A 17025-nucleotide genomic window follows, 5' to 3' on the forward strand; every position below is an offset into this window, starting at 1 on the left:
GGCTGTGAATCTTTGGGTGTCCCACAATTCGATTCAATATCGATTCTTAGGGTCACGATTCGATTCAAAATCGATTTTTTTTCAATTCAACACGATTCTCGATTGAAAAACGATTTTTCCCCGATTCAAAACGATTCTCTATTCATTCAATACATAGGATTTAAGCAAGATCTACCCCAGTCTGCTGACATGCAAGCAGAGTAGTAGATTTTTGTAAAAAGCTTTTATAATTGTAAAGGACAATGTTTTATCAACTGATTGCAATAATGTAAATTTTTAACTATTAAATGGACCAAAAATATGACTTATTTTATTTTTGTGAAAATATTGGACATAGTGTGTTGTCAAGCTTATGAGATGCGATGCAAGTGTAAGCCACTGTGACAAAATTGTTCTTTTTTTTAATTTTTAATAAATGTCTAATGATAATGTCAGTGAGGGATTTTTAATCACTGCTATGTTGAAATTGTAATTAATATTGATATTGTTGTTGATAATATTAATTTTTGTTTCACTACTTTTGGTTTGTTCTGTGTCGTGTTTGTGTCTCCTCTCAATTACTCTGTTTATTGCAGTTCTGAGTGTTGCTGGGTCGGGTTTGGTTTTGGAATTGGATTGCATTGTTATGGTATTGCTGTGTATTGTTTTGTTGGATTGATTAATTTAAAAAAAATAAAATAAAAAAAACAAAAACAAAAAAAACCAAAAAAAAACAACAACGATTTTTTAAATATGAGAATCGATTCTGAATCGCACAACGTGAGAATCGCGATTCGAATTCGAATCGATTTTTTCCCACACCCTTAATAACCAACCATGCATCACTTTAGCTCTTGTCTCAAAGTAGGTGTACTGTCACGACCTGTCACATCACGCTGTTTTTAACCTAATTAGGTGAAATGACATAATCTCCCACGACACACCAGACTGTATCTCTGCTCTAAATCACTTGAAAAATGCATTCAAAAACAGTTAACAATACTTAATTTTAGGGCTGCAACGACTAATCGATTAAATCGATTATAAAAATAGTTGGCGATAAATTTAGTCATCGATTCGTTGGATCTATGCTATGTGCATGCGCTAAGGCTACGTGTTTTTTTGTTTTTTTATTTATTTTTTGTAATTTTTTTTAAACCTTTATTTATAAACTGCAACATTTACAAACAGCTGAGAAACAATAATCAAAATAATAGGGGTGTAACGGTACTTGTATTTGTATCGGACCGTTTCGGTACGGAGGTTTCGGTTCAGTGCGGAGGTGTACCGAACGAGTTTCCACACGGATATATTAAGTAGCGTACTGCACGTTGTGTAAACAATACTCAAAATGCCGGACATTTGAGGCATTTAAGAAACTCCGCCCTGACAGCTCCGCAAAAGAGGACATGTCCGGTGAAAAGAGGACGTATGGTCAGTCTATCCTAGCCCGGTCGCTGCTAGCATGCTGTCAGGGCGGTGTTTCTTAAATGCCTCAAATGTCCGGCTTTTTGAGTTATTGTTGCGTGTATTAACAATGTACGTTCAGGGTTAAGAAGGGGTTAAAAACTAAACAAATTGTGCGCGCAGCAGCATTCGTGAGGGAGGGGCAGAGACAGAGCGAGAGCGATAGAGTTATGATAAACGGTCTGCTTTTTATCAATAGATTTATCAGATTTAATTTTTTATTATCTATAGCAGGGGTGTCAAAAGTGTGCATTTTTGTAACATTTTCTGTGTTTTATTTGGCAAGTTGAAAGAACATTGCGCCAGTATGCTGTTTTTTTCCCAATAAAATACTGGAAAGGATAGAAATGTAGTTTGTCTCTTTTATCCGATTATTAATCGATTAATCAAAGTAATAATCGACAGATTAATCGGTTATCAAATTAACCGTTAGTTGCAGCCCTACTTAATTTATGTTCCGTAACCTGTATAATAACCATGCCGTAGCGACGTTGTAATTATAAGAGTAAACACTGAGGAAATCTTTTTTTGGGGAGTAACATATGACCATGCTACGGTATTAGCCGTAAAAGCTAGCTACGGCAAGAGATAAACCAGCTTCTACGTCAACACGAAACACGTTTGAGTTTGTAATGCACAACACTGCGATACTTCACCAATCTGTAATGACTGAAAAACATCAACAATCATATTACAGTATCTGTAAAGTATTTACTGTACACAGCTGAGCTAACTAAACAGCATATGTACTGTAGTTATGCTAACACGCATTGTGGGCTGCGTGTATCATGGTCGATACTAAAGTGACTCACTCAATGAACAATTGTCCGTCTGGTCCAGCTGTGACGTTTCCTGTTGATTTTGGGTAAGCACTCCATTTATGTCGAAATAGCTTGTCTCCAAGTTCCATATTTATAGCGTCAAAATTGCTTTCATCCCCCTCTCCCATCTGCTCCAAGGCCTCACTCTTCCTTCGTGCTGGCTTCTATAAGCAGCAATATATTTAGATTCAAAAGTATAAGGTTGTAAATCCTCATTTGTCCAAAAATAGTCGTCGTCATTGTTTTTTTTACCAAGATTGCCATGATTAGAACACTCGTGTTTGATTCCGGAAGTAGGAACACACATTTGTTGCCAGAAGTCAGTCGTGTTCTGCTATGGAAACAGAAATTAATGCACGGAAGATATCAATCCCAGAAAAGATTAAAATGATCAAAATACGGTAAATATTGTACATATTGGTATTAATTACTACATTATATATAGACTTGCAGAGTGTATACAAAATATTGATGGAGGGTTTTGAAGTTGTTTTAGAGGGCTTTGAAGGCTACAAGAAGAGTGACTCTCATTAGCCACATCTTTCAAGTGTTTATCATCTTTAAAATCGTAAAAAAACAAAAGATGTGTTTTCTTGTCTCTCATGATTGTGAACGATAGGCAACATTCCAAAAAGAGGGCAGTTCCCCTTTAAAGTGGTTTGAATTTGTTGAGAATGATGGCAAGAGGTAAGAATTGCCAAGTTCAATGAGAATTTGTGTTAATTTCAATTACTGATTGCACGCAAGTAACTTAACTTGAAAAAAGACCCCAATATTTTGACATGAATGCAATTTTATTGTCAGAATGTCATACAGGAATTTAAAAAAATTTTTTTTACTGGAATGCACATGAATGTGTTCAAAACGTGTTATCTAAAGTACCGTCGCCTTCTGCATCATCTTTGCACTGACGTATGTTTAACACTGATCGTAAAGCAACCTGATCCGCCTTTCAAATAGCGATCCATGGTCAAGGTAGAAAAACATTTGCGGTCAAAATAAATTGTGCAATTAATCTGTATGTATACATGATTAATGCGATAATGTTTTGTGAATAATCGTATGAATTAAAGTGTTAACTTTGAAAGCTCTAATTCTTATAAATACCAATTATTTTAAGTAATGTGGACGAGCAGATTGTACTACTAAGGCTAATGTGTTATTATTCACTGAGAGGCATCAGAACATGTTGAAAAATGGCAGCTTTGTTCAGATATGTCAAATTTTTGCATACATTGTTTTACAGACCATCCCTCAAGCCTCTTTCTGACCGTCTCTTCAGGATGCACCGTTTTGTAGGCGGGTCTTATTTACGTGGCTCTACTTCGACGGCGTATTCTCCCCGTCATCTTTATTGCAGTTTTTAGTGCGTCCATATGGAGTCTACTGACAGATATAAGTTAGAACTATATGCTAATTTGTATTAGAAATGGCAACAGCGAAGGATACATGCGCATGTACGAGCCAGTCTGCCCCAAAACAAGAGGATAGAGAAAATGCAGGAGCTTATTGACCACAGTGTCAAACTACAATGACGGACTCAAGCAAAACACTTTGGGTACATTTCTAACATATATGGAGATATCCGCTGACGTCACAATTGGGAAAAAAACGTCACAGTTGGGTCAAATTCCAAACGACTCGTTTTGAGAAAGTACAAAGGAAGGCAAGGTTGTTTTATAAATATCTCCGCAACACCTTCATGGTTTGGTATCAAACTTTCACGCCCTTTGCAGATCCCAAATACACAAAACTGGTAACAATAGGTAAGAACATTTGTTTTTTTGTAATAGGCCCCCTTTAATGATTGAAATGACATGTTAGGCAACTAACGACCATCTAATAAGCCTGCACTAGGACTGTATGTTGTGCGGCAGACTCATTTTGTCCCAGCATTCTTTTTACCTTTGATTGGATAAATGCATTTTGACAGCCGCTTCTGGTTTTTGTCTGAAAGTTGGCTGCTTTGAATTAAATGACACCTAAGTGTATTTGTTACAGTATTTGTCCAACAATTCATCCCTTCTGCACAGCTAGCAATTTGAAGAACCTCGAATAATTCATGTTCAAAACCTTTTTTCGGCTTCTGTTCTTCCATCATCCAACTAAATCCATCATCGACCCAGAGCTGTAGAAAGCGATCATCTGCATCTATGGTGCTTTTAGCCTTCATGTGGGGACAATAATGTGGGCAGCGTGCTCATTTGGGATTAGTGCAGGTTTCTGCACATGGACCCGTCACTCATGTGGAGCGACAGCTACTTCAAACTGCAGGTTTAGGGTGTACTCACATTCGGCTAATCTTGAGGCACCCTTCACACATTGAGTACAGCATGTTTGGCTATAGTGCGTGCTCTAATCTGTGCTGAAATTTGGTGCACTTCCCTCACTTTGGCATGACGGGACGAGACGGGCACGATTGCATTCACACGCACGTGCACAACGTAGCCGAGTCATACAAAAACTGTAATTCGATCGCTCTTCGCAGGACCTTTGTGAGAACATACACCTTTTAAAATAGAAATAAATAGTGAGACTCAAAATACTTTAAAAGTCAAAACCTATAGTATGTTCTATGATTTGATTAAACATCATTTTTGTTGCATCTTTAACTATTATGTCTAAGTCTAAGTCTAAGGCTCAAATAGGTGTGTCAAATTTCTTCATTCATATCTCTGGCATACATTGTTGTTGCACTGTGTGAATATTATTCTCTCACCTGATTTATCACTACTTGCTAATTTCCTTTGATTTACTCTGCTGTAACCGAATTGAATGTGTTGTTTCACTACATCGCACTCAAGCTAACTCATTCAGTTAGTATGTCTTCTGCTTTCCTCCTGCCTGTATGTGTGTCTGCGCTAGTTCCACAATTTAGAACCGCCTGTATTATTTCATTCAACGTACTTGAATAAACAATGTGTGTTTGTTTGTAGATTCAAAATTGTCCACTTCCTAATCGTGATGGAACAAATCAATAATTTTTCCCACCCCAACCAGGAACTACATTCACGTGCGTTAATAAGAAATGTAGTTTAAAGCAATGGTCCCCAACCACCGTTGGTCCCCCACGGTACCGGTCCGTAGATCGATTACCGCACAAGAAAAAAAAAATATATATATATATATTTTTTTTTTTTTTAATTAAATCAACATAAAAAACACATGCTACACTTACAATTAGTGCACCAACACAAAAAACCTCCCTCCCCCATTTATACTAATTCGCACAAAAGGGTTGTTTCTTTCTGTTATTAATATTTCTGTTTCCCACATTATATATCAATATAGATCAATACAGTCAGCAGGGATACAGTCCGTAAGCACACATGATTGTATTTCTTTATGACAAAAAAAAAAAAAAATACCATACCCCCCGGTCCGTGGGACAAATTTTCAAGCGTTGACCGGTCCGCAGCTACAAAAAGGTTGGGGACCACTGGTTTAAAGAATGCAATTGCTCCTCTCACAAATAATTAATGAGTCTTGCCACCTTCCACAATAGCAATATTTAGAAAGACTGGAAATAATCCACAAAATAGGCCTGGACGATATATCGGTTTTAGCGAAATTCGAGTTTCTTATTGCAGACCATTTAACAAATAAAATAAAACATTTCTTCTTGCTCTGGCATTCTTTTTGCACTCAGGAGCTTCCGCCCTCCTCCTTATTTCCTTAGCGGAGATTCACACACCTAAAACACAAAACATAGCTAAATCTAACGCTAACGAGAACGAGACATTTGTTCCAAAGAAAAGAAAAAAGTGTTGTCAGTACTTTGGTTTCACGGCAACAGGTGTGGAATAAATGACTGGACACGGCAAAATGTGTTTAAAAAAAGCCAACAGCACAACAAACTTAATCCTGCATCTGAAACCAAAATGTAACTCTTTTCAAGGCAAACCAGACTGCAACAACAAACAAACTCCTGCTAAAAGCAGCTTACTGTGGTAGAATCATTTACACAACGTGGGACGGCGTGGCGAAGTTGGTAGAGTGGCTGTGCCAGCAATTGGAGTGTTGCTGGTTACTGGGGTTCAATCCCCACCTTCTACCTTCCTAGTCACGTCCGTTGTGTCCTTGGGCAAGACACTTCACCCTTTGCCTCTGATGGCTGCTGGTTAGCGCCTTGCATGGCAGCTCCCGCCATCAGTGTGTGAATGTGTGTGTGGATGGGTAAATGTGGAAATAGTGTCAAAGCGCTTTGAGTACCTTGAAGGTAGAAAAGCGCTATACAAGTATAACCCATTTATCATTTATTTATTTATAACGTACCAAGTATGATGAGAAAGAAGCACAGTGGAGAGTGATTACTAAAGCAGCTGCTCTGCACACCGCCAAGATGTGTTGCACGTACAATGGACATGCATGCGATTATCTAGTCATGTACCAATGATTGTCACACACACACTAGGTGTGGTGAAATTATCCTCTGCATTTGACCCATTCCCTTGTTCACCCCCTGGGAGGTGAGGGGAGGTGAGGGGAGCAGTGAGCAGCAGCGGTGGCCGCGCCCGGGAATCATTTTTGGTGATTTAACCCCCAATTCCAATCCTTGATGCTGAGTGCCAAGCATTATCCACTTATTAAAACTACAGTCCTCTCAACAAGGTATGCTTCTACATTTTTGTTTACATAAGTATTTTATTCAAGACAGCAGTTTTAAATTCACACTTTATTGATTTGATGATTTAATACTATTTATCGATTATACATCTTTCTTTACTGATGTATTTTATTCAAGACAGCAGTTTTAAGTTTGCACTTTATTAATCTCAATGTTGCAAGATGATTATTTATTTGCATGCACTGTGCAATGCACATTTTTGTTTACAGAAGTAATTTGTTCAAGACAGAAGAGCTTTTAATTTAGTTATTTGAAAATTATTCTATAAAACCTACAACTTATATAATAACATTATTCAAATGAGAATGTTGCTAGGAGTAAGACGCAGTGTATGTGGTGTCATTTCAAACTACTCGTTTTTGATCAAATAAAAGAAAAACTTGTTTTTGAACTATCTCTGCCATTTTTTTTCATTGGTTTCTTTAAAAAGTAGGGGAAAAAAATCGTAAAAATACGTAATCAAATATTGTGTGAAAAAAATCAGAGATTTTATTTTTAGGCCATCCTCCAGCACCCGGGAGAGACACGCTGTAGAAAAAGGATGGATGGATCGCCCAGGCCTACCACAAAGTCAGAGAAAATACAGTAGTACAGCACAAGGGTGCCACAAGCAAATGGGCCAAAGTGTGAGCGCAGGCTAGTTGAGGCCAGGAGAGAAAGGGAGAATTTCAGAACAGCATGCCATTCCACAAGACATGGAGAACATTAAGCAGATATAATTAATTCAAGGACATGCGGTTTATTAGCATTAGAGTCAACTCTCTTTGCTGACGAATGATGTTCCCTCCTGAAATCAGCTGAAAAAACACTGCTGGTCTTTCAAACAATTAACCTTTCCCACTGTTTAAATGGCTTAAGGGGAGAAAGAGGAACTCATCTGGGAGTGAATGCCCAGTCCTAGAGAATATTCAAAGGGAGGGTGGGGTGGGGGGGGGACCTGAGACAGGAGCAGGAAGGTGGAAGACAAATGTAATTCACGTGGAAGGGAAGTGAAGTTGAAGGAATTGCTGGCAAGTGAGGGAGTAAGAGAGGTGAGGCAGGAATTAAAACTAAATCAGTCAGAGTTGACATAAACACCCCTTTGTTCGATGATACGGTGATGGCGGCCTCAAGGCAATGTGATATGGCGACTGCTCGAGACCTGCCGACATTCCCACTCCATCGCCTCACGCAGACCGCATATACACTCCGGAGCTTTGGGGCTGTCTACACACTTGGAGGCTTAGTACCTCCTCCACCCCCTACCTAGCAGGCTAATACCTCAAGCCTTGATAATACAGAACTGTGTCTGATACCTGTCTGCAGGAAGCAGCCATGAAATTACCTTCCTACAAATCAAGACACCTTTTGTTACAAGGAACCCTCCAATCCTTCCATAACGTTCATGATAAGACTCCATGAATAGTCGCCCTGAGAGTGAGAGCTTTACAGAAAGCCAGGTCAAGCTCTTCCCATGTCTTTTGAGATCTAGGAAGAAAACTGCCGTGTGTGATTAAACATTAACCTCCAAGTGGAGGATAAGCTGGGCCCTCACGCTTAGAGATGCTAAAAAGAAGTCTTCCACTGGTTTCACTTGGGGGGTTATCCTTTTTTTTGTCCTCTTAGAAGCTCCAGTTGAAGTTAAGGCTATTGGATATTGGTCTTTACAAAACGATGACATGTTGCATTGAAACAGTGGCGTTCAATGACCCTCGGCGCTGCAGGTAAAAAGGGTCGCCCTGCCCGTTTTCTCAGCTTGAAAGGTTTCTAATGGCCCCGAGGTCAGCGTGTCATGTTTGTCCTGCCTGGAATGAATAACAATAGAGCAGAGTGGTGATGGACACAGGCTGGCAGGTAGACAGATCATTAGATGGATGGCCAGATAAAGAACTGAATCTTATCAGCCTCAGGACAGCTGCTTCCGGAAGGAAATATTCTTAGTTCTTCCTGAATATTCTTGGCTTTGATTCCAAGAGATCAAATCTTCCTGGAAAGGCCTTGATGATTTTTTGATAAGTCATCATTATCATTCAATCAATTGCAGAGGAGATTTGAGAAGAAAGACTCAAGCCGTCTCTACAAATGGTATGAAATGGGCTGATGGGTCCGGGGATAGACCGAATTTCATGATAACACCCATGACGGGTCGATGCTAACATTGACTTGCGGTTCCCTCACGCATTGACCTATCAAGTCCATCACCACTGCCATCAATAGTGGTGCCCTGAACTGCAAAAACACAAATTGATCGAGGTGTTCTCGTGCATCAGTCGGATGTCTGCAGGCGGTGGACCTTGTCCAAAAACCAACATCAATCACATCTTTTGTCTATTGTCCATTCAAGATCAGCACCTTTACGCTCATGTGAACGTCACAACTCACTGGGTTATTGATCAAAAAAATCTCTACTTTTCCCGAACAATCGTATGCAACTTTTCTGAGCAGGCAGTCAGGGGAATTTCTATCAAATCTTTACCATACCCAATTTCTCAAGCTCATACAAATTTAATGTGAGTCTCATGTATAGAATAAAAAAAAAGCAAATTAAAACAGACAAACTGAATACTGACCTATTGTCGTTGCAAGCCTGATGTTTCAAGATACTATTGGCATGATTGGACGTGCAACAAGTTTTTATAGTACACTGTCTTTTTTTAGCAGGATACAAGATGCAAAATCCTGTCTAAATAAAGTAATTGAGTGGGAATGACAATGTCTTCAATGCTATTGTGGAAAGTTCAATATGGTTCCTTTTAACTTTAATCGGAAATAACCAAACAACAAACTACGGAAGTATTATTGTCGCAAAATTATTTGCAAACGTGTATCTCAATCTGTGTGCGTGTAATCCCATTTGTGTGCATGTGTACTAATTTGATGTGTCTGTATGTCAATCCGAGTGTCTGTATTTGCAAACGTGTGTTTTAGATCTGCGTTTGTGTTTTTTAAGTTGTCTGTCTGTCCCTAATCAGAAAGAACCCTCAATAGGCTGTCTACTTACACGTGACTTTTGCGACACTTCGACGTGTAAGATTTGAGCGCACACATCCAGATTCATGACCGTGTAATACAACTTGTGCGCGCACATTCAGAAATGTGTCCGTGTAATACAATCTGCGCTTGTGTATCTATGATCTACCTTTTTTGTATGCCAGCAAAAGAACAGCTAAGATGGATGGATAAGATAAGAACAGATAAGATCCCCACAGATATAAATATCTCATTTGTGACTTTTTCCACATCAAAAAGGCAAAAATACTTGGCAGAGTTTTGATGATTTAGTGAGGTCCTGGGATCAGCCCTGCTGGGGTCAGCTTGACTGTCTAGAGGAACTATAAGTCTAGTTTCTGTAGGTGAACCCCTAAAGATCATTACCATTGCCAGAGGGAAGCAGCCAGGGAGGCTTCCTGCCCAAGTGGATAAAAGCTGCACTCTGGCACCGTGCATCCAGTCCAATTTCCAGCAAGTTCCACCAGAGCCGATGGCAATAGCTTTGGTGTGCGGTTGAACGGCGTGCTACATGTCCGACAAAGTTCTCCGGTTCCACGGCGGCGCATCTCGACGTGTCCTGCGTCCCCTATCTCCAAACATCCTCTTAAAGAGGCGAGAGAATGTGGGGAGTTCAATGTCCGGGTTTTTAATGTCTAACAATTTGAATGCGGGTTAATAGTTGAATCAGACTCCTGTGAATCAAATCGTCGAATAGTTGAGTATTTCAAGACACCCCTAGTGTGCCTGTTAGATTTTTCTTTTGCTCTAAATTATTTTTCCATCCCAGTTAGTTGCGGACCCCTGTTTTTCTAGTAATAATTTTTACATCCAGTAATGGAAAATGCCAAAGATTGTATCCCGAGATAAACACCTGGTACCCTGATCTTAGCCCTGAGCTATCATTTTTCCCCACACTGTCAGCTCCTGCAGTAAAACATTTTCTCATGGCAACTCCACAATGACTTAACATTTTTTATGATGATATTCAAGCCATCAGTGCTCGGTTACATCTGAGGGAAACTTGGCTGATATTCATGCAAAGATAAATCCCAAAGTTCCCTTAGCCTTAATTGAAGAAGTGTAGCGGGCTAAAGCAAACCACACTCAGGATGCAAATCCTGCTCTCTGCTGTCATTCTCTGTGTTTCATTAAAACCAAGCAACAAATCCCTTGTCGTAGCAGAAGAATGTATCTCCGCCTGGGACGGCGACAATTATCCAGGCAAGTCTGTCAAAATAAATGTGTAGTATTTTGGCCAACACATTATCTACAATTTCTCAAGGCTGCAGTTGTTATGGAACACTGGAGATGTCACTCAACGGTGACTGTGTGAAAAGAGGTTTATGATATTAACAGTAGATACACACCTTCTGGCCGAACATGAAGTGCAGTTTGACAACTAGTTTATAACGGCACTGGAAACAGATGTGAGTTTTGTATCCTAATGGAAACAAATATTTCAAATGGCTGCCCTATGTTCACATCTCAAATCATCACCTCAGTCAATCGCATGCATGAGACAATCGGTGCAGAGTTCATCCTTGCTTCGGTCCTACACTCGCTGCCCTCCCTTTTCCTCCCACTGGAGTGGAAGTACTCCAACAGACAGCACCAATTTTCGGCTAATTGGGCTTCAGGAAATTGCTCCTTGTTTCAATTTACAGTTGGACAGCCATGAAGACGGGTGATCTACTACTGCTCTTCTTCCTCACAGTGGGGTGGCAAGCATTCGTAAAAGTATAATTTTTTTATCTCTGGAAGTATGAAAGCGGTGCCACAGTTTCATGACAGGTGACGACCACACAATATGGGTCAGCTTTATGGATCAAAAACATGCTATAGTCAGGATAAAAAATAGGACACCCCGTGGTGTTATTCTTCTACTCCTGAACTGCTGCAATTAAAACACTAATCATTTTTCAAAATATGCACCTCCACTGTGGTGCCGCTGCTATTATTTTTCCTGGCAAATAGTAGGCGCTGTTATTAAACCCCATAAAAGTCAAGTAGAATTTTTCAGTAAATGCTCAATAAAACACCCACTTTAGAGCGCTTTTATAATAAAAAACGTGATCAATTTCAGGTTGATTATGGTTATCAGATGTTATCATATTAACACGACCAAACATTGCGGAAATGTTTGTGACAACAACCACTCCTGGTTGTAAGTTTTCCCTATGTCTAGCATTAAAAGATTACAGTTGGTACAAAATGCTGCTGCTAGACTTTTGACAGGAACAAGAAAGTTTGATCATATTACGCCTATACTGGCCCACCTGCACTGGCTTCCTGTGCACCTAAGATGTGACTTTAAGGTTTTACTACTTACGTATAAAATACTAAACGGTCTAGCTCCATCCTATCTTGCTGAATGTATTGTATCACATGCAGTGTTGGGACTAACTCGTTACAAAGTAACGCGTTACTGTAACGCCGTTACTTTCGGCGGTAAACAGTAATCTAACGCGTTATTTTTTATATTCAGTAACTCAGTTACCGTTACTACATGATGCGTTACTGCGTTATTTTTTATGTAGCATCGGCTAGAAACTGAGAAGATCTGAGTGTGTTTTATTGCAGCGCTGCGGAAGAGGCGACAAGAAAGAGGCGACAAGAAAGAGGCGACAAGAAAGAGGCAAGCCGCGCGCTGTCTGTGTGTATGTGTGTGTGGGAGGGGCGTGTCTGTGTTTACTAACAAGACATCATGGCGAAGCCGAGTTTCTTAACATGGAGATATTCTCAATACTTTTCTTTTGTCGACCACAAAGAAAATAACATTTTAGTTGAATGTAAGTTGTGTCTTGGATAAGGCTGCAGCTAACAATTATTTTTCTATCGATTAATCTATAGATTATTTTTTCGATGAATCGGTTAATCTATAGATTTTTTTTTCGATTAATCTATAGATTATTTTTCCTTTTACCGATTATTTTTTTATTCAAAATGAAGATTAAAAAATAAATGTAGGCCCGTTTTTTCAAAAGGAATGGCTTTTATTTACAAAAAAAAAGAAGTATGGCCACTCAGTCAACATTGACAACAACATGACTAAATATTCTGTAACAATGTAAACATTTAAAACTTTAACAAAATTAAAAGTAGCTTATTTGCTTTTTAATGTGCAAATATAAAAGTCAACATCCAGTGCAAATCTTAATATTCTGCAATAGTATAAGCATTTCAAAAGTAAAAGTATTGCTTATTTTGCTTTAAAATGTGCAAAAATAAAGATAAACATCCAATACAAAAAAGTGCAAAACGAAATATTCTGTAACAACAGTGTAAACATTTCAACAAAAGTGAAAGAATTGCTTATTTGCTGAAATGTGCAAAAATAAAGATAAACATCCAATACAAAAAAGTGCCAATCTAAATATTCTGGAGCACTGTAAACATTAAGTATTGCTTTTAAAATGTGCAAAATAAACATCCAGTCCAACACAGTACACAATAACCAATTCTACTCATTCCAGTGAGTGTCTAACAGTTGTAATGAAGAAAGGTTAGCATGTCTACATGCTTTGGTTCTTTTCTTGTTTACAATATTCCCAGCAGCTGAAAATAGGCGCTCAGAAGGGGTCGATGTGGCTGGAACTGAGAGCTAATTAGCCTTCACCTCAAGCCAGGATTGCGAGTGAGCTGAGCTGCAGTTTAAGTTTCTAGAAGGTCAACGGGCTCATAGTGATGTTACTAGTAGTTGACTGGGAGGTGTTTATTATCATTTGGGGAGAGTCCGCTGCCTGATGCTCACCTGCTAAACACCTATCTGCTCCACCCTGAAGCGCTGACTACATGCGCTCTGAATACGCACTGCTGATTGGCTGATAATGCTTCGTGTGTACCAATCAGATGGTTGTGTGGGTGGGACAATGCTGCGTGTGTACCGATCAGATGGTTGTGTGGGTGGGACAATGCTGCGTGCTGAGACAGAGGCAGACGGAGCAAAGCAGCTTGTTAAGACTTTAGCTTTAGCTTAGAAACTCGTTCGGTACACCCCGTACCGAACCGAAAGCCCCGTACCGAAACGGTTCAATACAAAACACGTACCGTTACACCCCTAGCAGATACAAATGACACATTCATGTTTTTGTGTAATGATGACAACGTATGCTCGCGCGGACGATTGACTAGTTGATGGTTTTCTTTTCAAATGTTCGTTCATAGCCGTTGTGCTGCTATGATAGGCCATTTCCGCTCAACACAGTGTGCATACAACAACATTATTAGGCCGTTTATTGAAATACTCCCACACTTTTGACCACTTTTGGCATGCTTTTCCCCCCTCGCTCGCACCGCTCGCATCGTCTTCTTTGATCGTCTGCTTTGCGCTTCGCCATGATGGTAGTGTGACGTCATTATGCGACGCGTCGACGCACAAAAACGGCGTCGACGTATTTACGTAACCGATGACGTCGACTACGTCGACGCGTCGTTTCAGCCTTAGTCTTGGATCAAAGATCCTATCTACTGCCCAAAACGGCAATTCAAATCTGCTGAAACAGCTACAAAAGCAACATGCTTCAACGAAGCTAGTAAAGAGAGACACTTCACCTGCTAAGCAACAGATTTAACAAAACCTCATGGAGCTGGATGCAATCTTATTTGGAGGGGAGGGAGCAGGTGGTAGAGGTAAATGGCACCGTGTCCCCCCCCCCCCTCTCAGTGAGCTGTAGAGTCCCCCAAGGCAGTATATTGGGGCCTTTACTGTTCCTAATATACATAAACGACTTGTCATCGGCATGCGACTGTGAATTGTTCTTGTTTGCAGATGACTCGGCCTTGCTGGTATCAGACAGGGACAAGTCACAGGTGGAGAAAATCCTCAGTGCTGAGCTCTGTAGAACTTGCACCTGGCTCGCTGACAACAAGCTATCCATACACTTGGGTAAAACAGAATCCATCCTGTTTGGGTCCCACATCAACCTTAAGAAAGTCAATGACTTCACTATAAAAGTGGGTGACATTGTTATCACCAGGAAAGATGAGGTCACCTACCTAGGTTCCATTCTAGAGGCTAATCTTTCCTGTGATAAAATGGCAACCAAGGTAATCAAAAAGGTCAACCAACGAACGAGATTTCTCTACAGAATCTCCTCTCTGGTCAACAAAAGCACCATGAGGATTCTGGCGGGAACTCTCGTTCAACCCTAGCACCTCCAAAACCCTCAAATCTAAACTCCAAACATCCCAGAACAAGCTAGTCAGATTACTTCTAGACCTCCACCCCAGATCCCACCTCACTCCTACCCACTTCTCCAAAGTGGGCTGGCTCAGGGTGGAGGACAGAGTAAAACAACTTGCACTGAGCCTAGTCTATAAAATCCGCTACACCTCCCTGATACCGAAGTACATGTCAAACTACTTCCTTAACGTAAATGACCGCCATAACCACAACACCAGGGGGAGCTCCACTAACCACGTTAAACCCAGATTCCGAACTAACAAAGGTCTTAACTCATTCTCTTTCTATGCCACATCAATGTGGAATGCGCTCCCAACAGGTATAAAAGAAAGGACATCTCTACCCTCCTTCAAAACCGCAATAAAAGTTCACCTCCAGGCAGCTACAACCCTAAACTAACACCCTCCCCGGATTGTTAATAATCTAATGTAAACAATCAAATGTAGATACTTTTTCTTATGCCTTCTGATCTCTCTCTCTCTCTCTCTCTCTCTCTCTCTCTCTCTCTCTCTCTCTCTCTATGTCCACTACTTGCTGTCCATATCCTACCAAGTCAGACCTACACTGTTCCAATATCCTTTTCTCTGTTCTCAATTGTTGATGTCTGATGATAACAACCAAACCTACCCCCCCCACCCCCCCTCCACACCCCGGATTGTAAATAATGTAAATAATTCAATGTGATTATCTTGTGTGATGACTGTATTATGATGATAGTATATATCTGATAGTATATATCTGTATCATGAATCAATTTAAGTGGACCCCGACTTAAACAAGTTGAAAAACTTATTCGGGTGTTACCATTTAGTGGTCAATTGTACGGAATATGTACTTCACTGTGCAACCTACTAATAAAAGTCTCAATCAATCAATCAATCAGCGGCTGGATTTTAACAAGGCACTGCGCACTGAATGTACACACTCTGTCAATTCTCTTATATACTGTTGCTCTTTCATTCTAGACTTCTAGAGTGTTTGAAGCCCTTTCAGACACTTGTGATTAAGGGCTTTACAAATACATTTTTATTGATTGATTGATATGTTGCCGCAGAAGTAATCACAATGCTGTGAACTTAGAGCTAAACGCAAAAATGGGGACATGTGTATGATATACACTTCCACTAGGGGCAGTGTGCAAAAATACACTAACACACACACACGCACGCACAGACATGCACAAAAAAATCAAAAAAGTCATCTTTAGGGACTTCGGCAATTTGCAGACAGAGGAAATTGTTGGAGCATGTAGAATACGGTTTAAATTAAATATATTCGGGTAACATGATTTTTGTTCCCGATCGTCGGCAATCAAATGGTATGTGTTCTGAAAAATGTCCTCGATTTTGGCCAAAGTCAACATACTAAAGACTGTAAACTAGTTCACTGCATTATTTTATTTTTTACATTTGTTAAACGGTGAAAATGTTTATATTTTTCTATGTTTAGTAAAAATAACAAAGCAAATTGAATAAGTATGTTGAAAAGGTTTGATCTAACTTTTAGTTTCCTCAGTTTTTAGTGCATATGCTTTAAAACTGGCAGGTTAAAAACATAAAATTGTGATATTAATCGAGATCGGATTGATTTTAATAAAAATGCACCATGTTATACATATATAAGATCCAAGTGTAAAGATTTTAAAATCCCCTGAAGAGTAGGGAAACCTGCGAAACAGGCTTGTAGGGATGAAATAGCCCCTGTGTTTTTTGCTGACCTAACGTACATTCCACTCTAACCCGGTATTGAGCACTGTATAACGGATAAACCAAAGAAACCTCGACTATATATGTAAAGATATATAGCTGAGGTTTCTGTGTAAAGATCTAAATAATTTGGGCCATTTTGCCCTGCCTTAGTATTAGGGTAAATAATCACAAATTATTTTTTGGCCCATTTTGCCCTGCCTTAGTATTAGGGTAAATAATCACTAATTGTCTTTAGGGCACAAGCATTTCTGCAAAAATTTTAGCAAGATT

The 17025-nt window shown here is 39.7% G+C and overlaps 1 protein-coding gene across 2 annotated transcripts in view; it reads right to left on the reverse strand.

Annotated features, from left to right (window-relative positions):
- Positions 1 to 17025, reverse strand: part of sema3aa (sema domain, immunoglobulin domain (Ig), short basic domain, secreted, (semaphorin) 3Aa) — a 186612-nt gene that overhangs the window by 91957 nt on the left and 77630 nt on the right. The window lies entirely within an intron of this gene.

This window comes from Entelurus aequoreus, linkage group LG12 (assembly GCF_033978785.1).
Source record: "Entelurus aequoreus isolate RoL-2023_Sb linkage group LG12, RoL_Eaeq_v1.1, whole genome shotgun sequence".
NCBI lineage: Eukaryota > Metazoa > Chordata > Actinopteri > Syngnathiformes > Syngnathidae > Entelurus > Entelurus aequoreus.